Genomic DNA, 15,450 nt, shown 5'->3' with positions numbered 1-15,450 from the left:
TAGTTCTGTATCCAGTTCCCTTGTTTGTTTCTGTGCTTGGTGAATTAAAAGATGGTGAAAAATAATTTGAAAAGAACTATAGGGGCCGGCACTGTGGTGTAGCATGTAAAGCCACTGTCTGCTGTGCTGGCATGCCATGTGGGTACTGGTTCGAGTCCAGGCTGCTCCACTTCCTATCAATTTCTCTGCTATGGCCTGGCAAAGCAGAGGAAGATGGCCCAAGTACTTGGGCCCCTGTATCCACGTGGGAGGCCTGGAAGATACTCCTGGCTTCAGAAAGGCTCAGCTCCAGCCATTGCAGTCATTTGGGGAGTGAATCAGTGCATGGAAGACACCTCTTTGTCTCTGTGTCTCTCTGTCTCTCTGTCTCTCTCTCTCTCTGCCTCTGTCTCTCTGTAACTCTACCTTTCAAATACATAAAATTCTTTAAAAACTAATTGTAAACATCAATAAAACACAAATAAAAATTGTATTCTCATATTTGGATGTTAAACTATGACTTCCACACCTCTTCTAAAAGTTATATTGTGTTCGTAGTTATTTATTATTTGAGAGAAATTTCCAGGGACAAAGCAGCAAATAAGACTTTTCCAGAAGAATGCATTTTATGAAGAAGCAAAGGTTTGGGTATCAGCAGCAGCGGGTGTCACTTGTTAAGGTTTTTTGTTCAGGAAAGGAAGAATACCAACCGATCCTTGAGATTTTGAGGTGAGAAGGAAGAGGAGGGATGTAAACAAAAGCAAATGCCCTCTGAAGCCCTTGGGGAGAGCCAGATGCCCCGGCCTGGACTCCATTTCCCAGCGTCCTCAGGTGTCCCGACGTATTCCGTGTTACGAAAGAATCTGCGCGTGCGCATTCCTGCCCGAGCGCCTCTGAGGAGCAGAGGAAGCTCATTCAGTACCGAGAGGCTGCTCTGATCCTTCCCACACAATCACTGCCTCTCGCCCCGCACTGCAATCCCAGGCAGTTTGCGAGCACACACCCAGAGCCTCCCACCCGCTGCCGCTGCGCCTCTTCGTTTGCTGCCTGTGGGTCCCACGTGCTGGGGACTTTCTCTGCCCAGCACTCTGCTTTGCTCCTCGTGTGCCCTGAAGAAAGAGGACGTGCTGCCCGGACTTTCCACGGCAAGTATGGAGAGTAGGAAGGTGCCAGGATGCGTGTGTGGGGGAGGGGTGGGTGCTAGGGCGGCTGGCGGCTCCCAGATGTGGCTCACTTGCTTCTCAGTGATCCTGGCAGCTTTTCCGTGCAAAGTCAGGGCTGGAATCCGGACTGTCCCGTCTCCCATCGCCGCTTGCTGCCTCCCAGCGCACGAACAGTGGCATGATACCTCGCCCAAACTTTCCCTAACGTGCTTTATTTTTTAGTTATAAGGGGAATGTCATCGGATTGGGGAGCTGCACGAGTAGGACTGATAAGAGCACAGCGAAGAAGACAGTGAGACTCCTTTTCTCTAAACATTTAAATATATTTATTTAAATATTAATAAGGCCGGTTCTCACTTTGAGTGGATCAGAGAATGCCATCTGGTCAGGCTTCCTGCTGTATCCAGAGGCCATTCCAGCTGGGTGGGTCTTGATAGCCTTCAGCAGGGAGCCCGAGGGGCAGGGGTTGGAGAAGGAGGATCAGACTAGAATCTGCTCCATGGCCTCCATCCTGCGCTCGCTGGCCCGGTGGGGTCCCTGTGGACACAGCAGGCTGCTGGGACCCTAGTGTTCAGTTGACTTTTTCCAAGCGGGAGCAGTATGAAGGGTGTGCTGAAGGTTTGTGAATTTACCTCTCTTCCATGTTTAGTTGACAGACATTTTTTCAATCTTGAATTTGAGGCCATGGAATCATAGCTGTTGATTTGTTTCACTGCTTTTTGATGTCTGTCTTCAGCCCTTCCTTCTGCTAGCAAGGATGTCAACTGTTATTACTGTTAGGAAAAGAGTTGCAGATTGGTGCCTCCTCACACAGGGCACCACAATGTTAGGAAAAGAGGTGCAGAATAGAGAGGAGGCAGTGTATGGATTTACAGCCAGAACGAATTTATTCAGAGAAAATAAATTCATAGAGGTGTGTGACCAACTGCCTTCATGTACATTGATGGAATATGTGGCAGGATGCCCGGACCCCCAGGGGCTGTAACTTTCTTATGTTAGGAGGGATTGGGATGGGAGTGGAGATAGGGAGCCACAGGTGGAGGGGAATTCCTGGAACTGGGTGAGGCTTTGGGAACCTGGAAAAGAATGCAGGGTAGGGTAAGAAGGCTATAGGGTGTGAGAATCAAGTGAGTCAAGGGCAAGGAATACATTCCAATGTTTTTCTTTTTTTTTTTTTTAAAGATTTATTTATTTGAAAGTCAAAGTTACACTGAGAGATGAGAAGTGGGTGGGGGTGGGGGTGGGGGAGGGGTGTTCCAAAAATGGCCAGAGCTGCAGCTGTGCTGATCCAAAGCCAGGAGCCAGGAGTTTCCTCTGGGTCTCCCACGCAGGTGCAGGGACCCAAGGACTTGGGCCATCTTCTACTGATTTCCCAGGCCATAGCAGAGAGCTGGATGGGAAGAGGAGCAGCTGGGTCTTGAACTGGTGCCCATATGGGATGCTGGCGCTTCAGGCCAGGGTGTTAACCCACTGCACACAGTGCTGCCCCTGTGTTGATCTATCTTTTGGGCGATGAGCAAGAATGGCTAAGGCTTATATCCTTGTTCCATCAATTACTTGCCCCTGATCTCTTTGCAAAGTGAGCTGAAGGTAACACAATCTACTGTGCGGGTTAACTGGAGCTATTTTAATCTGGATCTGCATAAAGTTAGGACCATAAAAGCATAAATATAAACAAGTAACACTTTTTCTCTGCCCAGTTCTTTACAGTCACCCAATGATCCTCCAAGCTGATTATCTTACAGTCCATATGGTTTTAATTAAGAGGGCCCATTACTTGCCTTGTTTTGGGTTCCATGTTTAAGCCTATGACATTTTTGCCTTGGGAGGATATTAGTTCTATAGTTTCATAATGACTCTTGTCTGTGGAAGCATCTATACAAGTTGTTAATGTGAGGAAGGGTAAGAAAGAAGAGAGAAGACAAAAAAGTGCATCTCTCCCTACAGAGTTGCCTGCATAGTGGAGTAGAAGGTGTGACCTTGAAAACTATTTGTGACTTTCAGGATAACAAAGTTTTCACATGCATAACTGTGTTTCAGTGATTGATGTGTTGTGGTGTTTCACAGATTACTAATTGTTGAGCATAATGAGGCCATCTAGGAAGTAAAAATAGAAAGTGAGTCCTGGATAGTGTCCTTAGCTCAGTTGGAAAGTGAATCCTGGATACAGCCTGGAACACCTTTTGGGAATCCTATGTGGGTGGCAATGACCCAAGTTATTAGGTTTGGAATAGCTCGAGCTCTGACCTTTTGTACTCTCAGAAGGAGAGATAGGAAAAGGAGACAGAGACTGACCTCAACAGAGACAGTTTGCTTTATTGGAAGCAAAGCGGGGTGCAGCCCATCTCAGGAGAGGGCTGTCAGCAGGTGAGCCAGGACACCTGGTTATTCCAGTGAAGAGGGAATTTTTCACTAAGAGGGGTGGGAAGGTGTAGAAAGCAATTGGGGAAAAATGGATGTCTAGCTTTTCTGTTTCACAAGATGCTCTGTGCCACTTAATCAGCTTTGCCATTTGCATTGCAAGGAGACAGGAAGGGTTGGTTTGGCACCTTGGGTCTCCACAAAGTTGAGGAAGTGGGGTAAGAAAAAAGAGAGGAAAGGATAGGTGGGACAAGTCCTTTACAGCTTTTGGGCCATCTTCTACTGCCTTTCCAAGGCCTGTTCATAGAAAACTGGATTGGAAGTGGAGCAGCTGAGACTTGAACTGGTGCTCATATAGGAAGTTTGTTTTGCAGGAGGTAGCTTAAACCAGTGTGCCACAAAACTAGGCCATCAACAGACAATTTGAAGTGGAAGCGGTGGCTATGAAAGTACACTCTAAAATTACAAGGGAAATGGAAAAATATTTCTTCTAACTCCAGTAGGTTCTAGGGGCCTTTAGTGGACATTGGCTCTGACTTGGCCAATAAGCAGAGTGAAGGAAGTCAGAATTTAGCTAAGATTTTCCTCTAAATCAGAGGTGGGAAACAGCCAGTCCATGAAATCATCTATTCTGGCCCTGCCAAGGCAACTGCATGTGGCATTGGATACTCAATCTACAGCATATAAATTTTAATTTGGTATTTTTGTGTAATACATGAATGATGTCATAAATATACAAATGATCTTGGCGGGGGAAAAAAAAAATCCTCACCCCTGTCAAATGTTAATGGCAAATCCAAGGCAGTTGACAAGTCTGGTTGAGTTAATGAATGGCTACAATTACCAATCCTGTGGAAGACAGACACTTCTAGACAACACATCCCAAAGACATCAATTCTGTTTCTACATACTGTCAAAGATGTCAATCATGTGGTTGAAATGGCTTTATTACTTCACAGAAAGAGAAATGGGAATCCTGTGTGATGAGAGAGGTGTGTGCATCAAAAATAATATTGCTACTGTTGGCTCAGAGAACCTGGTTCTGTGACCAGTCTTAAATGGCATGTGGAGATGCATGTGTATGGCCAGTGTGCATGAGGTATCCATGTGCACAGTTTGCACAACTCATGTGTACAGATGTTCTTTCCTAGATGTGCATGATGTGGAGATTCTTCAGTGTCTGGTCTTTGTTGGGGGAGACGAAGAGAGGATGCATATGTGGGGGGATTGTAAAACTCAGAACTGGTTTCTGAATATCAGGCCTATCATGAATCATGCTTCTTTAAAATATAGATTCCTTCGCCTACTGTATTGGGTGACTTGGCTTTGCAAAGTTCATTTCCAATGGAATATTGTATTTGAAGGTTTTGTAAGTTTTTTCTTTACTTGACTCAGGTGCATTTCACCTGGATTGTGTACAGACCAAAATCATCTATGTATAGACAACAGGAAGCTGTCTGTTGATTTTTCTGAGTGACCATGATGTGCTGCTGCCCCCTAGTGGTTCCTAAAGCCTGTGGTGGCTCTTGTCTGAGCATCTGTAACCCAGAAAGATGGAGTCTCCACAAATTGAGGTTTCCATTTTTTTCTTCCCTAACTTTCTTCTCCACTCTTTCTCTTTGCTGTTTCTGCTGGTCTGCATTGGGGATGATGGCCCAGCTACTTGGCCTCTCACCCTGGTAAGACTGCTTCTCGTGTGACATTGGGCATTGAAAAAGACTGATGGACTCACATTGGGCACCTTCAAGTAGACAACTTTTCCTACCTTCTCATGTTTTGGCAGTGGAGTGAATGCCACTATGTTAACAAGTGTAGGTTCTTAGGGAATTCGATGGAGGAAAAGCTCAGAAGAAAATCATCCATTCCTCATTTCATTGCTTTTCTCATTATGTTTCTCTGGTCTTGACATGATTTTCTAGCTTTTCCATTGATTCACATCTGGTAGACTACATGTAATTCTGTTTTCCTCACTGTCAGCCCTTGTTTTTCAGAGAAGGACAAAGGTGTTATTAGTTACCAGAAAGCATTTCAAGCAGCTGTGTTTTCATTGTGACTGCAAGGCTAAAAAGCTGACTTCTCTTCAGACCTAACAGGTTTGCTGGGTGATTATTCTGGGGCTCAAATTGAGCACTAGACATAGATGTCCTGTGTGCCTGGTTCATAGATCATGTTTCATCTTGGAAGAGCTTTGCTCATGTTCTCTGAATGCCTGGTTGGGTTACACCTGCCCATAATGGGAACTATATCATTGATTGGCTCACATGAGCAGTTTTCCTGGATCCTGGTGAGAACTGATGAATTGATGATGTTTTTTTCAACCCACATTATATTCTGATATTCACTTCATTTTATTTTCTTAAGAAAACTCTCTGAGCTTTTCTGCCCCTCTTCTGAAATTGGTGTGCTTCCATCCTCTATAATCACAGACATGAGTACCTTTTTTCCTTCTGTTTAGGATGTTGAGAAGAGTAACAGACATTTCAGCTATCTCCACTGTCAGCGCATCTTGGCTGTTTCCTTGAATTAGACACTGGGTTCACTTGGTTGCACTAAAAGGGATCTGCCTATTGATAGTGTAACTTTACAATAAAAGTCATCTTAAAATCAACCTGCCTTGGAAACCTCTCATCTGTTATTTTGAAATATGTTCTAAGTGTGTCTTTTATGTCAGTGTCTGTAAGTTGGGGACTTCCCACTTAAGACAGAAGGCTGCTGAGGGATTGCACAGCTGTAGCTTTGCTCTGTTATTTGTGGCTCCTCTTTTACCCTTTTCCTTTTTTTGTAAGAATTAAGCATTTTATTTTAAAGGCAGGTTTACAGAGGAAGAGGGAGACACAGAAAGGTGAGGATCTTCATTTTGCCAGTTCACTCTTCAAATGGCCATGATGAACAGGATTGAGCCAGTTGAAAGCCTGGGGCCTGGAACTCCATCCAAGGCTCCCATGTGGGAGCAGGGGCCCAAATACTTGGATCATCTTCTTCTTCTTCCCCAAGTGCATTAACAGAGACAAATCAGAAGTGGAGCAGCTGTGACTTAAACTGGCACCCACGGGGGGCAGCATTTTGGCATCATGGGCTAAAACCACTGCCTATAATTCTGGCATCTCACATAGGTGATGCTTTATATCCCTGTTGCTTTACTTATGATCCAGCTCCCTGCTAATGGTCTGGGAAAAGAGTAGAGGATGGCTCAAGTGTTTAAGTTCCCACCACCATTGTGGGAGATCTGGATGAAGCTCCTGGTTTCTGATTTTCACCTGACTCAGCCCTGGCTATTGCACCCATCTGGGGAGAAAACTAGCAGATGAAAGACCTCTCTTTCTTGTTCTTTCTTCTAGGATATATTTATTTATTTGAAAGGCAGAGTTTCAGAGAGAGAGGGATCTTCTCTCTACTGGTGCACTCCCCTGATGGTTTTATTTTTTATTTTATTTTTTGACAGGCAGAGTTAGACAGTGAGAGAGAGAGACAGAAAGCTCTTCCTTTTTCCATTTGTTCACCCTCCAGTGGCCGCTGCGGCCAGTGTGTTGCGGCTGGCACTGTGCTGATCTGAAGCCAGGAGCCAGGTGCTTCCTGCTGGTTTCCCATGCAGGTGCTGGGCCCAAGGACCTGGGCCATCCTCCACTGCCTTCCCAGGCCACAGCAGAGAGCTGGACTGGAAGAGGAGCAACCAGGACAGAATCTGGCACCCCAACCGGGACTAGAACCCAGGGTGCCAGCGCCACAGGCAGAGGATTAGCCAAGTGAGCCATGGCACTGGCCGCCCTGATGGTTTTAGTAGTGAGGGCTGGGCCAGGCCCTGGGCAGGCCCACACCAGGAGCCAGGAGCTTCATCCATGTCCCCCACATGGAGGCAAGAGTCCAAGTACTTGGACCATCTTCTGCTGTCCTTGGCCCATTAGCAGGGTGCTGGATCAGAAGTGGAGCAGCTGGGCTGCGCTAGACTGAAGCCAGGAGCCCAAAGCCAGATCCCTGATCTCCTTTCTGCAGAGGCCCAGTTCATGTCCCAGCTGGGCCATCCTCTGCTTCTTTCCCAGACGATTAGCAGGGAGTTGGGTGGGAATTGGAACCACCAGGAAATGAACTGGTACCTATAAGGTATCGTGGCTCTGCAGTCTATGGTTTTAACTAGCTGCATCACAGTGTGGACTCTTTTTAAAATACTTTTTTTTTTTTTTTTATTTTGCAGGTAGAGTTAGAGTTGGACACTGAGCGAGAGAGACAGAGAGAAAGGTCTTCCTTCTGTTGGTTCACCCCCCAAATGGCCGCTATGGCCAGCACTATGCCGATCCAAAGCCAGGAGCCAGGTGCTTCCTCCTGGTCTCCCACACAGGAGCAGGTGCCCAAGCACTTGCGCCATCCTCCACTGCCTTCCCAGGCTACAGCAGAGAGCTGGACTGGAAGAGGAGCAGCTGGGACTAGAACCTGGTGCCCAAGTGGGATTCCGGCACTGCAGGTGGAGTATTAGCCATGTGAACCATGACATCGGCCCCTAAAATACTTTTTTAAGACATATTTCTTTATTTGAAAGGCAGAATTAGAAAGAGGGAAAGACACCCACACTCTCACCACACACAGAGATAGAAAGAGAAAGAAATGAATCATCCTTCTACTGGTTCACACCCTCTGTGGTCACAACAGCCAAGGCTGGGCTGGGTCAGAGCAGGAGCCAAGAGATTCATCCAAGTGTCCTATGAAGGAACAGGGGCACAGACACTTGGGCTATCCTCTGCCACTTTACCAGGAAGCTGGATTAGAAGTAGTGTAGCTGGGACATGAACCACAGCCCATGTGGGATGCTAGTGTCATATGCAGTGGCTTTATTTAATATGCCACAATGCTGGCCCCACATATGCTGGAAATATAGTTAAGGGATGTTAGAAGGTCTGCTTATTGCCATTAAATGCCATTCAGGTATGTCCTACAGAATCATTTTGAAGTAAGTAACATTTCTCACATGATTGAAAGGCAGTCTACAAGACTGCTCCAAAGGGAGAGAGCTTCAGGGGCATATGGGGTAACGATGTATAAAGGGAGTGAGGGGTGGGGGAGGAGGGGAAAGCCAGAAGAGAGGTCAGGAAGTATTCAAAAATACAAAGAAGACACAGGTCATTTGTGTAGATTGCCAGAATTAACATTTTATCTTTTAGGGTTTTTATTTTTTTTTAAAGATTTTTTTATTTTCTTGAAAGTCAGAATTACACAGAGAGAGGGAGAGTCAGAGATAGAGAGGGAGAGAGAGGTCTTCCTTCCACTGGTTCACTCCTCAGATGGCCGCAACAGTTGGAGCTGTGCCAATCTGAAGCCAGGAGCCAGGAGCTTCCTCCGGGTTCTCCCACATAGGTGCAGGGGCCCAAGGACTTAGGCCATCTTCTACTGCTTTCCAAAGCCATAGTAGAGAGCTGGATTAGAAGTGGAGCAACTGGGACTTGAACCGGCACCCATATGGGATGCTGGTACTGCAGGTGGTGGCTTTACCTGCTACGCCACACTACCAGCCCCAGGGTTTTTTTTGTTTAAATAGTTTGATGTAGTTGAATCATTTTTCAGTTTTTTATGTAGCTATTTTTATAAGAAAGTAGAGAACTGCTGTAATTAAATGCAAAAAAGACACTTCTACATAAAGAAGACCTAAATGAAAGATCTCTGTGAGTGAGATCCCAGTGGAAAGAACGGGGCCATCAAAGAAGGAGGTAACTTTCTCTGAAGGGAGGAGAGAACTTCCACTTTGACTATGACCCTAGCGGAATAAGACCAAAGTCAGCGAACTCTGAAGGCTTCCATAGCCCTGGCAACTCATGACTAGAGCCTAGGGAGATTACTGACGCCATGAACACGAGTGTCAAATTGTTAAGTCAACAACAGGAGTCACTGTGTACTTACATCCCATGTGGGATCTGTCCTTAATGTGTTGTCTAATGTGCAGTGATGCTATAACTAGTACTAAAACAGTATTTTTACACTTTGTGTTTCTGTGTGGGTACAAACTGATGAGATCTTTACTAATTATATACTGAATCGATCTTCTGTATATAAAGATAATTGGAAATGAAAAAAAAAAACCCTGGTGTTAAATTGGAAATGGCATAGAAAATTAATTAATTTTTAAAAAAAAAATGTAGGATCTCTGTCTTTAATGTGCTGTACACTCTTATTTAATGCTATAACTAGTACTCCAACAGTATTTTTTTCACTTTGTGTTGCTATATGGGGGCAAACTGTTGAAATCTTTACCTAATATATACTAAACTAATCTTCTGTATATAAAGAGAATTGAAAATGAATCTTGATGTGAATGGAAGTGGAGAGGGAGCGGGAAAGGGGAGGGAGGTGGGTGGGAGGGAAGTTATGGGAGGGGGGAAGCCATTGTAACCCATAAGCTGTACTTTGGAAATTTATATTCATTAAATAAAAGTTTAATAAATGAAAAAAAAATCTGCACAATCAAAAAAAAAAAGACACTTCTAAATAAGCAGTTCACAGTAGAGTTTTCATAAAGGATGTATATGGCTGTGTGTGTGTGTCCCTTGCTAAGAACAAAATTTTTATGACTGAATTTGAGGTCATTAAAATCAGTTTATAATGGAAATGCTGACCATTTTTGCTGTGTTACTTCTGGCTCACATTCTACTTCCCTATGCAGATAGTCCATATGTGAGCAGAGTGGAAAGGGGTGCAGACCTGGAATAATACACATGTGCCCTTTGCTTAAACCAGGGGACTGATGGACAAGTTCTTTGTTTCAGATTGCATTTTTCTGTGGAATGAAATATAGCCATTTGGTAAAAGTATCCTTTCTCCTAGAAGATGACTCCCGTTGGCTTGCTTGTCCATCCATCTGACATCACAGGTGATTTCCAAGGCAGTTGCTGGGCTATCTGGAAAAAAAGCCTCTTCAGGGATGAATTATGTCCCCTGAATAAATAATACAAATAATAACAATAGAATAATGAAAATCATGTGCTATTGATTCCTATCCAGTACAGAATATAGAAAAAAAGATTCTGTTGTTTTTAAATGAAAAATTAGAAAAGTGGTTGTAAGAAGTAGGATGCAAAATTCCCTAGGAAGGGGACTGAGATAATTCCCTTTAATTGCTCCTCCCTGAGGTAGTTCCTGATGATCATTGCTCAAGTAAATAATAGTAATGATAATATTTATAGACCAATTGCAATGGGCCCATGTGTGTCTTACATATGAATTGTCTACAGATATGTTCCCCAAGCTGTTTACAACAAAACTTTACAACAGACGAGAACATTGGCATTGTCTGCTGTCTTTGGGCTAGAATCTGTGCATTTATTACCCACTTACCACCCTTACTCCTGCTGTGTACCTCTCTTGATGGTTCTTTTTTGGTCACTCTTGTATCCAGATTTCTGAATAGGTAACACATTTTTTTTTTTTAAGATTTATTTATGTATTTGATAAGCAGAGACAGAGAGGCATCTTCCATATGCTGGTTCACTCCCCAAATGGCTGCAATGGCTGGAGCTGGGCTGATCTGAAGCCAGGAACCAGGAGCTTCCACCAGGCCTCCAATACAGGTGCAGAGGCCCAAGGACTTGGGCTACCTTCTACTGCTTTCTCAGGCCATAGCAAAGAGCTGGATCAGAAGTGGAGTAGCCAGGACTTGAACTTGTGCCCATATGGGATGCTGGCATGACAGGGGTGGTTTTTACCCACTGCACCACAGTGCTGGCCCCTTGATACAATCTTTGGCCAGCCTATTGGTCTGTTCAGTCTAAATTGGGGCTGGCTAGTTTATACACCCATTCCAGAGTTAAGGGGGCCCAGAATTGCCCATGACCGGCCCCTCCTTCTTGCTCACTCAAGAGATGGGCTCTGCTCACAGGTCCCAAGTGGCTTTGCTTGGTCCTCTTTCCTTGGTTTTGCTTGTGAGCAGGCTGATTCTCAGGTAGGCAGGAAACCTCTTGGCTCACAGCAGCCTCTGGGTCAATGTTTTGCTCTCACCTGTGATGCAGTTAAAGTTTTCTCTTAGATCCCAAAAGCCTTCAGTAGGAGGTGTGATTTTATACTGCGATGTGTCTTTACAAAGGCAGGTATCACTGAGGACTCTGTCCTCAGGAACAGCTGAACTCACCCAGGCCTGAATGGAGTTCCAGGATCCTAGCTTCAGGCTGGCACATTCCCAGCTGCTGTGGGCACTTGGGGAGGTACCAGCAAATGGAAGAAATCTGTCTCCTTGCCCCTCTCTCCTTGCCTTTCAAAGGAAATGAAAAAATAGTTAAAAATTTGAAAAAAAAAAAATCTTGCCTTGTGTCCAAAGGAAAAAAAATGACTGTTGCTGTATGTGGAACTCATTGTACACTTTGCAAATACTAATAAGTCTCAACTTAAAGTCTGGTCGATCACTGCTATCTGGGCTGCCTGCTTTGGCTCCCATTCTGTGACCCATCCCTTTCCATCATCTGCAGTTCACTGTGAGTGCTCATGGATCACCAAACTGCCTCCCAACTTTATATCCTTGTGTTCTTTATATACAGCTTGGCCATAATCTCACTTTCTTCAGCAGCATGCTTATTTCCAAGATGCTTCATAGGCAAAGAGATTGTGAGGTCATTGATTTTCTCTGAGCCTTCCCCCTACGTGGTTTATTTTATGAAGCTGATTCTGGCTGATTGGTCACAAGTTGGGGTGCAGAGGTTGCTATTAGAGGGTAAGGCTGTCACTGCCCTTTCCACTCTGTCCCAACCCTGCAACCCATGCTTGCCTTTGAATTCTGCTTTTAGAGTGCTGGAGTGAGGCACTGGAGTGATTAAAAGAAGAAAAAGCTTTTAATTTTTAAACACTTATATTTATTAATATAAAAGAACAGATTCCATGTATTAAATGGATATAATTCTCAGAACATAACCATACTTCTTTGCCTATTTCCTCCTCCTTTCTTCATTTCTGTTTTTAATGATTTAAGAAGTCAGCTTTATTTCTTAATCTTATTTTTATTCCCTCTTCTCCAGTCTTCCTGTCCTATCTGGTACTTTTAGGTTTTTATTTTTTCCCTTTCTTTCTCATCCACTTCTTTGTCTATTCCCACCCCTGTTCCAAAGAAGGAATAATGAATAAAAATCATGAGCTATTGATTCAAAGATGGGAATTCTATGTAGTATGGAATAAAGAAAAAAAAAAGATTCCATTGCTTTTAAAGTTACCTATATATTTTTTCTTTTTATAAGGTTTATTTATTTACTTGATAGGCAGAGTTACAGAGAGGGAGAGACAAAGGCAGAGAGAGAGAGAGAGAGAGAGAGAGAGAGACCTTCTATCTGCTGGTTCATTCCCCAAATGACAATGTCCAAGGTGGGGCTAGACTGAAGCCAGGAACCAGGAGCTTCATTCAGGTCTCCCACATGGGAGCAGGGGCCCGAGGACCTGGGTCATCATCTGCTGCTTTCTCAGGCTCATTAGCATGGAGCTGGATCAGAAATGGAGTAGCCAGGAATCAAACTGGCACCCTTAAGGGATGCCAGCACTACAAGTGGCAATCTTTTTACTATGGCTATACCACAGCACCAGCACCAGATTCTATCTTAACAAAAGACAATACAGAATTTTTCTAGATGCCTTTTCCCTGTGGCTATACCATTGGGAATTTATTTCCTCTTATAATATGACCCAGATTAATTATTTCCATGTTTCCTGATTAACATTTTCTATTGGTTCAGGAGGCTGACAGGTTTGGAGGCCAGGGAAAGAGAACCTGTTTTCTGTTCAGTTGTGCTGAACTCCATGGAAGTTATATAGGAAGTTTGTGAGCAGGAAAAGTGAGGTTGGAGGCATGAGAGAAGGCAATGAAGAGGGTGAGTATAGAGGAAATAAGTGCAGGACCATATTCACAGAGAAGTTTGGTAAGAAAACTGAGTGTGATCAGAGAGCTGAAAAGAAGAAAAGAAAGCTTAAAGATAGAGATCAAAAGAGATGGTAAATTGGGAGCATCTGAGGGAATTCTGACTGATCACACATACATGTATTGAAGGTGTGAGGAGACAGGTTCTTGCACTCATATTGGTGTGAGTGCAATACAGTAGAGTCTCTTTGGAGGAAAAATTTGACAGAACTCTGTGAAATAATTTAAATGCAAATGTTCTTTGGTATGGTGCAACTACAGGAATTTATCTTACATATATTTGGTCAAATACATAAAGCCATGTAAGTTCTTTGTAATAGTGTTCATTATGGGAATAAAAGAGAAATGTATATTGTATATTGATAGAGAATTGTAAATTTTAAAATGTATATTGATAAAGAATTGGTAAAATACATTATGGTATATCTGTACAATGAAATATTAAATATATAATGATCTGAAAAATGATTTAGGGACAGTGCTTTTAAGTAAAACAAGGCACAGGAAAAATAATGTCACTTTGCAAAGAAAAAAAGTACATGTATTATATATTTTTAAATTCTATTTACTTATTTTCATTTTATTTATAAACTGAAGTGACAGGAAAGGAGGGATTTTTCATCTGCTGATTCATTCCCCAAATGGCTGCAATGGCTGTGGCCAGGCCAGGCTAAAGGCAGGAGCTCCAATTGGGTCTCCTACATGGGTGCCAAAGCCAAGGACTTTGACCATCTTTTTGTGCTTTCCCTGGCACATTCACAGAGAGTTTGATCAAAAGTGGAGCAGCCAGGACACACACTAGTGACCATAAGGGATGCCAGCATCAAAGACAGTGGCCTCACCGTTACACCACAATGCTGGCCCCATGCACATATATCTTTATGAAGACACTTCAAAAGCTTCATGGAAAATGGAGTTAAAAGCTGACATTACTTTGGTGCAAAAATTGAAATTCATTCAATTTTTTTCATAATATACCCAAATGGTTTTGAAACCTTCTTGTATGCATGGGCTTGAAAGCTTATTATAGTAAAACAGACAATAATTTAATTCCATTTTTTATGGTGCTTTAAAGTACCCTTCTATATAGGCATATGGAAGTCTCAGAATGGAATGTAAGAATCTTTCAAGAGTAGTTTGTTCTGGGAAGTATGACTAGTACTCCCTAGAAAGAAGGGAATAATGCTTATATTTTTATGTTCTTCTGCAATGTTTAATAGCTAATAGGTACATTATTGCTAAAGATGTATTTTTTAAAGATAGAGACTGAGAAAGTGAGAGTGAGAGAGAGATATATCTTCCATTACTGGTTCACTCTCCAAATGGGTACAATAAGTAGGGTGGGCCAAGATGAAGCCCAGGACCAGGAACCCCATCTGGGTCTCCCACATAGTTGATGGGGATCCAAGCACTTGGACCACCTTCCTCTGCCTTCCTAAGTGCATTACCAGGATGCTGGGTTACCAGAAAGCTGGAACAGAAGAGCAGCCAGGACTCATATCAGGCTTTCTATTATGGGATGCTGGCATTCCAAGCAGCAACAGCTTAACCTGCAGAATCACAATACTTCTCCGTGTATTATTTTTATTACTAAAAGATCTAGATTCTGATTTTCAAATAATAATTTGGAGTTATTGGAACAGAAAAAGGATATTATGTAATATGAAAGGAAATGAAAATATGGACTTTAGTTAATGGTATGTCAATATCAGGTCAGTGTTGTGGCACAGTGGGTTAATCCATCAACTACATTGCAAGCAATCGCACCTCAGTGTTCATTGAAGTCTCAGCTGTTCCACTTCCACTTCATCTCAATGCTAATGCACCTGAGAAAGTAACAGAATATGGCCCAAGTGCCTGGGGCTACTACCACACATGTGGGAATGCAGATGGAGTTCTGGGATCTTTTTGGTTTTGGCTGATGATGGACAAAGGACATAAGCCTCAGAACTGGCACTGTGGGATAGCGGGTAAAGCTGCCACCTGCAGTGCCGGCATTCCATATGGGTGCCGATTCAAGACCCTGCTGCTCCACTTCCAATCCAAGTCTCTACTATGGACTGGGAAAGTGGTGGAAGA

At 43.5% G+C, this 15,450-nt stretch overlaps 1 protein-coding gene across 1 annotated transcript in view; it reads left to right on the top strand.

Moving 5' to 3' along the window:
• Window positions 1–871: 871 nt before the first annotated feature.
• LOC133770421 (zinc finger protein 260-like) overlaps window positions 872–15,450 on the top strand; it is a 40,761-nt gene continuing 26,182 nt past the window's right edge. The window contains exon 1 of the mRNA XM_062206561.1: window positions 872–1,124. The gene's annotated coding sequence lies outside the window, so the exon portion shown is untranslated. The remainder of the gene's footprint in view (window positions 1,125–15,450) is intronic.

The sequence above is a fragment of the Lepus europaeus genome, chromosome 11 (assembly GCF_033115175.1).
Source record: "Lepus europaeus isolate LE1 chromosome 11, mLepTim1.pri, whole genome shotgun sequence".
In the NCBI taxonomy this organism is placed as follows: Eukaryota; Metazoa; Chordata; class Mammalia; order Lagomorpha; family Leporidae; genus Lepus; species Lepus europaeus.
This window is presented reverse-complemented; position numbering and strand designations above follow the sequence as displayed.